This window comes from Haplochromis burtoni, unplaced genomic scaffold (assembly GCF_018398535.1).
Source record: "Haplochromis burtoni strain Fernald_Lab_line unplaced genomic scaffold, NCSU_Asbu1 Contig_136, whole genome shotgun sequence".
In the NCBI taxonomy this organism is placed as follows: domain Eukaryota; kingdom Metazoa; phylum Chordata; class Actinopteri; order Cichliformes; family Cichlidae; genus Haplochromis; species Haplochromis burtoni.
Window position 1 is genome coordinate 1,591,148 of NW_024582497.1, and position 9,573 is coordinate 1,600,720.

Here is a 9,573-nt window from a genome sequence, read left to right on the forward strand (position 1 = left end):
TGATGTCTCTCTCATTATCATCATCATAATAACGTTCCAGCTGGGATAATTAAAAGTACAGTTCATGTCCTTTGGAAGTGAAGCCAAGTTACCCTCTATCACAGCGGTGTTTTTCAGATCAATGAACAGTCCCGTGGTTTCCCCCGGAGGACTTGCGGGTGCAGCTGTAATTGGAGCGTTTGTGTTGCTCTGAGTTACTGCTCCCCGGGCAGAGGCCAGTGCACACCAGAACATTCTTCCACATGTCCACAGGATTTCCAATGAACTCATCAAATACACTCGTAGGGGAAGCGTGTTGACATCAAATTATCACACGCTCTGTTCTTAAGGAGGATTGAGACCCTCATTTTTATTTCCTGTCCCTGCTGGCAGCATCACATATATCCCTAAGTGTGTTAAATGAGATCGCAGGCACTAAGAATGAAAGATCTTTTTCAACAAGACTTCGGATGCTACTCAATGCCTTGTTGTAATTACCGGGAGCATTTGTAAAAAAAATTGGCAGGAGGCGCAGGTGGCACACTGATTCAAATTAAAGGTGACGGCGACAAATGCGACATGCGTGGAAAGGCTAGGCAAAGACAGTTAAATACAGATAAGTGAGGAAGGCTAACTTTGCGTCAATGACAGGAGCAGAGTTGTCACTATCACGCTTCGCTACTGTTGGAAGCCATTCGAGTGCCCTGTTTAAGAGCCATTAAGTCATTAAATTTAAATCGAATTTGCTGTTTCTTTTCAGGGAAGAAAAAAAACATTAGGGGCACTGTTGTTAAAAAGATGCTGTAATGCATTTTTACCAAGAACTGCGGGTACATAGGTGCCCTACGCCTGTCAGATGGAGTCGTGTTATATAAAGTGGAATTCACAGCAGTAGCAGGTGACCTGGTTTAAAATAGCAGCCGAGAAGAAAAAAAGTTTCCTGAAAGTAGGAAGTCTACTTCCTCATAGTGCTTACAGTAACTGTGAAGTGACCCGTTAGCACTGAAAAATGATGCGTCTTTGGAGTATTAAACAACCGAATCACTTAAAACTGTACAGTGTTGCGGGCTTTTACTGCGTCATTGACGTGGCTCTAATACTAAAATAGCTTTTTGTTGCAAAATACAAAAGTAGTCTTTATTTTTGTTTTTTGGCACAAACTGTTAGATGGGTAGGTTTAAGCTCTTTTGGAGCAGGTTAAATTGTCAAGGATACAAAAGTAGGTGTAGCGTTTAAGACTAAACTGGCTTCAGTATATTATATCATGGTTGGCACTGTGTGTGTGTGTGTGTGCATCCATCCAAGTGTTGTGGGCCAGACCTGGCTCCAATGATTTATTACACTGCTTGAAGGGATTTGTACTTTCATGAGGTCACATGAGTAGCATGTCAGTCAGGCATAGCAAAGTGTTCTCTTTGGCCCTGCTGGCACAATTGGTAGGCATGCCAAAACAGAAAGAAAGAAAATAATCCTGTTTCCAGCACATATTCAGGTACACCAGCAGGTACGCAGTCTTACACCCACACCCACACACTTACAGAACCAAATACTGTAATCCAGCTTAGCACTGCTTTATCACCTGAGCAGGAGGCAGACGTTATGCAAATGCACGTAAGATATTCCAGAGGCACGTCAGCTTAAGCCTGCCTTTAAAATGTCTTTTGAGAGGTTAATTCTATGCAAATAGAGCATCACGAGTTGAAAAACGAGATGGGTATTTTTCTAATAACACTAAGAGGAAGCCACTTAGATGCAAAGTGGAGTCTTTCAGATTGACCTGGGGTAATCATTATGAGCCTAAAGGTAGTACAACGTTTTTTCTTTTGGCCAACATTAATCTGCAAAATTCAAATGAAAATTAAACATAGCTATGTTCATTTGCATGCTCTTTTCTTAATGTGCATATTCCTACCAGATGTGAATTTATACGTTTATTGATGATGCACTTGATGAATTTGAAGATACAGCCACCATAAATTTGTTTTACGGCTTTCTTATGTGCACCTTCAGGTTTCTTTCATCATTTTGTTTGCAATATTAAAATAGTGGGTTACAAAAAAAGCTGTAAGCTAGAGACCAAAGAGCTGGAGAGGATGTTTTACATTTTTTAAAGTGAACAAAGAAAATCTGATTATATCAAACATATTTATATACGTATATAAATATATATTATTTTCTGCTTCTTCTGTATGTAACTGCTCACATTGTTGAAAATAGTACATGAAAGTGATGCTAATATTAGAATTATCCACTGATTCCTTTTGCTAATAAAGAATAGACAGAGTCTGCTTGGCAGGCTATATGCACACACTCATGTGGTTTGTATTCTTATCTCAGTTACTATCTCATCTTCTAGGTGGGGACAAAGGGGGCATTAATTTCACTGGTGTGTCGGTGAGGTAAAACCGCAGCATCGGGCAGCATGTTGGCACCTGCGTGATCCCACCAAAGAAGCCTCATTACTCGGTGAGTCGGATAAATGTTCTTTCAGTTCATGCAAGGGCATCTGTTTTTGGATTTTCTATATTAAACCTAACCTTTTTGTCAGCTCACTTTTCAATTAGTTCGTTGTCATTCATCTTAATGATAAAAGAAGCAGAAGAATCGCTCTCACAACTTTAAGCTGCGAATGGATAAAACTGCAGCAGACTCTCTCCACACCACGTCATTGACTTTGTTTTTAATTGAGTTGTGGCATTTGAAAAGTATAAAAGGAGGAATATGATAAGGTTATTTTTTTGCTAATTTTTCCCATGTGCTCATTTTTTGTGTTATTCGTTACAGAACATACAGAGTACACTTGAACTTTTTATTTAAAATGATATAAAGTACATCTGAATCTTTAAAGAAAACTACAAAATGTTTGAAGAATTAGCCTAAACTCTTTTACTCCTGCATTTCAAGACACTAAAAGTTTTACTACAATGTATGGCTACACATATTTCTCAAAATGAAAACAATTTGAAAACAGTTACTATAAAATATCCAGTCGTTAAGTGATGACGTGACGAATCCTACTTCCGGGCCTAAAGTAGTCTGCGTTTAATATGGCTTTTGTGTTGTTAACATGTTTAATGTTTTGTATTTTCTTCTATTTAATCTCAAAAAGCTCCTAAAACAGTCAGTGATCACTGTTGACCTCCCTCGGCTTTTATTACCGCTAAGTCATTGCAATCAGCTCAGTTTAAGAAATCCTATGGTGGTTGTCTATAACCAGTCGCTAGACAGTCCGCTCAAATACGTCTGATCGCCTCAATTGGCTATTGGTCATAATGCGGTGGAATTCGTAATCTTTGTCACCACCTATGTTGTTGGAGAGTATGAATATTAACATCGTGACAGAGACATTGTATAGTGTAGTAAAAACGATCTAAATGCATTTAGAGTTTATATTTATGAACTTACAAATTAAAATTTCTTTTAGCATTTATCTTGTTTTTTTTAATCCTGTGCACAATTCCAACCCTGCTTCGCTTTACGCCGGGCGGTGTGGACCGGCAAAGTGCCTCGAATAGGACTCTGGTGGAGTTACTTTCCCGTGTGTGTGTTTATAAGTAGTTTTAAACCTTGTGATTCCACAAAACAGCATAAGAGTAAAGAAGAAGAACTGGACTGCGTTCCCAGCACCCGCCTGCTTGTTGAGAGTAAAATGCGTTATAGCGCTTTCATGTTTGTTAAATGTTTATGCTTTGACTTTTTTCTAGTAACCAAAAAGTCCTAAGACAGTCTGAATACTCGTAATACTGCCGTCGGCTGTTGCACTTACTGCTAATCATTTATTTAAGCTCAGTTTTTAAAACCTTAGGATGTAACTACAGCCCAGCCCATGCAGCAGTATATGAATGACTAACCTCGTATTGTGGATGGATTATCTCAGTTGTTCTCCTGGCTGAAGTTTGGTCCTTTTACAGCATCCTGCCATGCGATTACATTTGTTCCTGACCACCGAGAACACTCACGTTAACTTTTATCGAGTGGAAAAAAAGTTAGCTTGTTTATATTATGCTAACATAGCTGTGTCGCTAGCGGTCACGTAGCACATCATTATATACCAGCTAGCCCAACTTCAGTAACCCTACAAACGTCACTGCTGTTTAGTTTTCTGTCTTCATTTATGTGGAAGTGATAACAGAGCTGTACGTTTTAATTTGTTTCCAAAACCCCGCAGTCAGGACATGCTATATTGTATTTAGATAGAAGCTAGCGAGCTAACTCCCTGCTAACTTCTAACTCCTTAAATGTCATAAATTCTGTTTTCATGGATGCCTGGATGTTAAACTCAATTGTTACACCTGGTAGAGCAGAACGCTGATCATTTTATTAAAGATGAAAGACTTTAGACAGTTTTTCAACTCTCAGTAATGCCATAGTGATCGTTTGATATATGGACCTGCAGCGGAGTTTAGGCCCAGACACGGCTAGTGATGTCAGACTTAACGACCGGATATGTGAAATGGGACAAGATTAGTGATTTAAGGCTGATAACAAGTAAGTGAAAAGTTGTGCATAATCAGCATAAAGTTGGTTTAATCAGCTTTGTACATACTGCAAAAATGCAAACGTAACACAGAAAGTCTGCTTAACATCTAAAATGAATATTAACTATGTCATAATTCAACACAGAAAAAAAACAATGACTCGGGCAATATAATGACCATAATATCTGATATAGATAAGAACTACTGAAGCCTAAGATGTAGTTGTGTGCCAGGCCTGGTTGTTGAGGTCTCAGTAGTCTAGAAGGAGTAAACAGAAAAAGAAACAAACAAAGACACAGATAAAGACGAGAGCACTCAGAGAGCTAACTATCCCCGACAGGGAACAGCAATACTAAAACTGGTGTTATTTATGCTGATGTCATCATTCGTAATACTGAAACCCCCAATAATGACGTCTGCACTGTTTTCATAGATCATTTGTGCTGATGTCAGCATTGTTAATGGAAATCTAGTGTAGTATATTAATCTTTTGGTTTCAATATGAAGTCATGTAATGTTGTAATGAAAAAATATGTTTTAAGGAGCTCAAGGAAGTGCTTATGTCTCCCAGTCACTCTTATATTGCGTAAAGTTTGAAGACGATCCAGTGGAAACTAAAGCCTTTTCCTAATGCTAAATGGACCAGTCTTATATAGCGCTTTTCTACTTTCTCCAAGCACTCAAAGTGCTTTACTAACTTGCCTCATTCATGTATTCACACTCATTCGCACAAGCACTTTTTTCTATTTAACATTTACACACATTCAAACTCAGATGGATGCATCAGAGAGTAACTTGGGGTTAGTATGTTGCCCAAGGATATTTGGCAGACGGGGATCAAGCCACCAAACGTCCGAGTAGCAGGTGACCTGCTCTACCACCTGAGCGACGGCCACCCCAAATTCATGTGATCCTAACCTTTGACCTATGACCTTGAAGCATTACTTCTAATATGGTCTATTTTATTAATTTTACAAATATGATTAGAGCAGAGCTGTCTGAAATCCTTTGCCTGTTCAAGCTGTAAAAAGCTTGCAGATTTCTCAATTACTATGTCATTATGTGAAACTTTATGTCATCATTGTGATGTCTTAGGGTTTTGTACTGAAAAAATAAACACTGTGTTGTACAGCCCTCTCCATAGTCATATAAAAGATTAGTTGATATGGTTTCTTGCAATTGTTTTTCAAGGTCAGCTTTGACCTTGGGCATGAACAGCAAAGGTCAAGGTCAAATGCTTAGCCAGCCTAGTTGGTGTATTGTTGTGATGTTTCAATAAAAAAATGATAACTTTTTAACTTTTTACTGGTTTTCACATTTGGTGTCGATTTTCACCAAAATGAAATAAGCTGTCTTTTGTATCTACCATCAGACAAAATTTGAACATGATATCTTGAAAACTGTGGATGTTAGACTGCTAACAAACAGACAAACACAAAAACTGATTACATTGTATCATAGTGAGATTCATGCCCTCAAGGCTTGTGAAAAGCATGAACAGTTTTGACGTCTTAATGGAAGAAGGAATCTCATGCTTGACACATTTAGTGGGAATGGACCTCAACTATGCTCCCTTATTTCCTCCAGTCAAAATTACTGTTGCCCCTAGAGATAACAGTATTTTTTTCTGGTGTTTGTCTTGTGTCCGTTCAGCCTCATCAACAGCAGAAAAGGCTTTTTTTAATTTTTTTTTTATTTAAATCACAATGTAAGATGTTTACATTGTGTGTGAATCACCTTTCAATTCAATTCAGTTTTATTTATATAGCACGAAATCACAACAACAGTCACCTCAAGGCGCTTTATATTGTAAGGTAGACCCTACAATAATACAGTGGCTTGCAAAAGTATTTGCCCCCCTTGAACTTTTCCACATTTTGTCACATTACAGCCACAAACATGAATCAATTTTATTGGAATTCCACGTGAAAGACCAACACAAAGTGGTGTACACGTGAGAAGTGGAACGAAAATCATACATGACAAATAAATAACTGCAAAGTGGGGTGCAACACATACAGAGAAAACCCAACAATCATATGACCCCCTATGAGCAAGCACTTTGGCAACAGTGGCAAAGAAAAACTCCCTTTTAACAGGAAGAAACCTCCAGCAGAACCAGAGAAAGAAAAAAAATACATGAGAAAATGAGAAAACAAAACAAAGAAAGGACTAACTAAAACCTTAAATAAATGAGGTACTGTAGAGTATCATAGTACCTATGCAAGGATATCACAACAAACTGTCAGTGATGAATACAAGATTACAGGCTTACAGCAACCTGACATAAAAAAAAAGCTATTGCATATTTACACAGGATCATCATTTTCATCTCTTTAACTTAGTTGTATTGTCAGGAAGAGAAAAAACTACATACAGTGTTTTAGATGTTGGCGCTGCAACACAACAAAGCATAAAACAATTTTAACAGCTACCAGCTGTGCAGCATTGTAAGCAGCCAGAGTGTGATCGGGGCAAATTCCTAGTGTCATTTCCCACATTTAACCAGCATCTGATATACTAGAACCCGTTTTGAGGAGAGAAAATCCCTGACCCAAGCCTGCGCGGTGATGTAGCTGAAGAAATACATTCAGTGGGGTATAAATATTGCACAGTGGGTACATGGAGGGCTTTTTGGCCAATGAATTATTACAAAGTCCAGTGGCTTCATGCCAGCCGCGGAGTATATCTCGCTCAGCTTCACCCTGCAATAAGCTGTGACTGGGGAATTGTGGTTATAGTCACACCACAAATAAAGACCAGTGATACCAGAAATCCATCACATTCATCCCACAGGTTGTGTGCTTACATTTGGCCAGACTCAGCAATATCCAGTTAGCTAAAAGGGTGTAAATAACAATGAAAGTGCACACAGCAGGTGGTAGACAAAAAAAAGAAGAGGAAAAGTTAATGAAGTTCCACTTTTTTTTTCCTGTGTTATCATTTTTTTCTTCTTTTTCTGTACACACGAGGCACAGCGGCGTTAGCTAGTCAACATTTACAGGAGGCAGGAATGAGAGACAAACTATTTCCCTTGGTGATCAGCTTCATGATGCTTAGATAGATGGTGATCCCCGAAGCGAATAAAGTGTGCCACCCTCACGTTCTCGCTCTCAGAAGAGCAAATCTGGATGGCGACGATGATGGTGGTGATGATGATGAGTCTATTTGCTCAACATCAGTAGAACAGGGATGTGAAATTACTCCATGTTCGGATTTTTCCTGCTAAATCACTTTTCATTTGCACAAGATAATCTTGTAACCCGGCGGAGCATGAAGTCGATAGTTAACACAGCTGATTGTACCAGCACAATGAGGTTAAACGAAGATCAAAATAAGTATTCGAAATGGAAAAAAGGGGGGAGGGGATGACTTTTGGATTGTCAAACCAAAGATATGTTGGGCAGGTTGGTGATTAGCAGCAATGCATAATCCCCAGTCTGCTGACATATTTCTTTTGGATACTGGCTGTCTGAAAAAGACAGATATGCAGTGCAGAATGGATCAAATCTGTTTCATGTCAGATAGCAGCTAGCGGTTTCTCAGGACAAATCTCTAAGCCACAAGCAGACTGGATTAGAGATTGAAGCAGTGACCACAGTGGATCAGGAGAATACTAAAAAGGTGCATTATTAAATGATTAGCGACAATTTCCGATAACCTCCAAATTACTTACTTAAATACAGCACATTCATAAGTCCCGTTGCCTCACTTGTCGTGATTGAAATGCTCATTCTTAAATATCGCATTTGTATCGTGATTATGAGGAAGCGAACATGGGAGATTCGTCTTGTTCTCTGTGGAGAAAAAAGGCAAAATTTTGCAAAAGCCCTGAGCCTGTGCGCATGTTTAATGCAATGCGCAGGTTTGTCTCGAGGTGTTATGGATGAGGTGTTTCATGGGACCTGCTGCTCATTTAGTCCTGTGACAGGTAATGTTCTGGTGCTTTTTGAGATGTGACTTAAACACACGCATACTGTTTGCTTGCAAAAAAAAGGAAAAAAAGAGGAAAAACATGAAGAAATGGAGCTGCAGCATCACTGGTCATGCAAATGGATAATCTCAGCTTTTTCTTTCATTAGTTAACATAGTGTAAACGTGTGCGGCAAACAATCTGCATACTTAATCCCACTGCAACCTCCAAAGGAAATGAAAGAAGAGTCTAAACGTGCGTCAGGATACACATGTTGAGGGAATGCTATCTCAGGACTTTGGACTGTCTATGAAACTTCAAACCGAATCATTCTTACACAGACAGATATTTTTCAGCCAAAGTGTGTTTTTGTTGCCAGCCTTTATCCAGCATTATATAACCACAAGATGGTGCTATGCATCACCGTTTGCCTTCCAAGCCTTCCCCAAGTCCCTCCACGTGAGGAGGCGTGATTCACCTGCGTCATTAGAATGACTGCTTTCCATTTAATAACTCAGTAAAGTCTCATTTGCATGAAAAATTAAACAAAATACATGCTTTGTTTTTGAATCGCTCGATCAAGATTGACCGTGATGCCAAACTAGTTATTTTAAATCTCAATCTTCAAATGACAAAAAGTTGCAGTCATTTTATTTAATCCAAGAAAAACTAAACATTAAACATTATCTACATTACATTTTCCATTTTCTCATTTCACAAAAAAAATCCCAAATCATCTAAATAAATCAAACTAAAACTAACATGAAGATGTGAAAACCACCAGAGCAAACTTGAGTTTTAAAGATTGTATTGAAAAAAGAAATATTGAATTAGTTGTCGGGCGACTTGCTTTCAGGGAAGCTTTATGTATGTGCGTAACACGTGACAGGTTAAATGCATGTTTACATGCTTATGCAGTATAGAAGGAGATTAGATGGGGTGATAGTACAATTGAAATTACAGTAAAATCCAGTAGGTGGCAGTCTGTCAATACAGATTTTTTTTAACACACCCACAGTAGGTGTGCCTCTCATCATCAGGAGAGGTTCCTTACTTGCTATGTCTCTGCACAGTATGACGGGTGAATGCAAAGTGACAGCGCAAATGAACTTTTATCGATGGTGTAATGAAACACGCAAGCTATTTGGATGTGGTGTGTATGTGTGTGTGTGTGTGTGTTTAAATACATATATATATATATAT

At 38.6% G+C, this 9,573-nt stretch overlaps 1 long non-coding RNA gene across 1 annotated transcript in view; it reads left to right on the top strand.

The window, feature by feature from the left end:
* LOC102311087 overlaps nucleotides 1–9,573 on the top strand; it is a 185,086-nt gene that overhangs the window by 156,672 nt on the left and 18,841 nt on the right. The window contains exon 6 of the long non-coding RNA XR_316315.2: nucleotides 2,336–2,445. This is a non-coding gene — a long non-coding RNA (uncharacterized LOC102311087). The remainder of the gene's footprint in view (nucleotides 1–2,335; nucleotides 2,446–9,573) is intronic.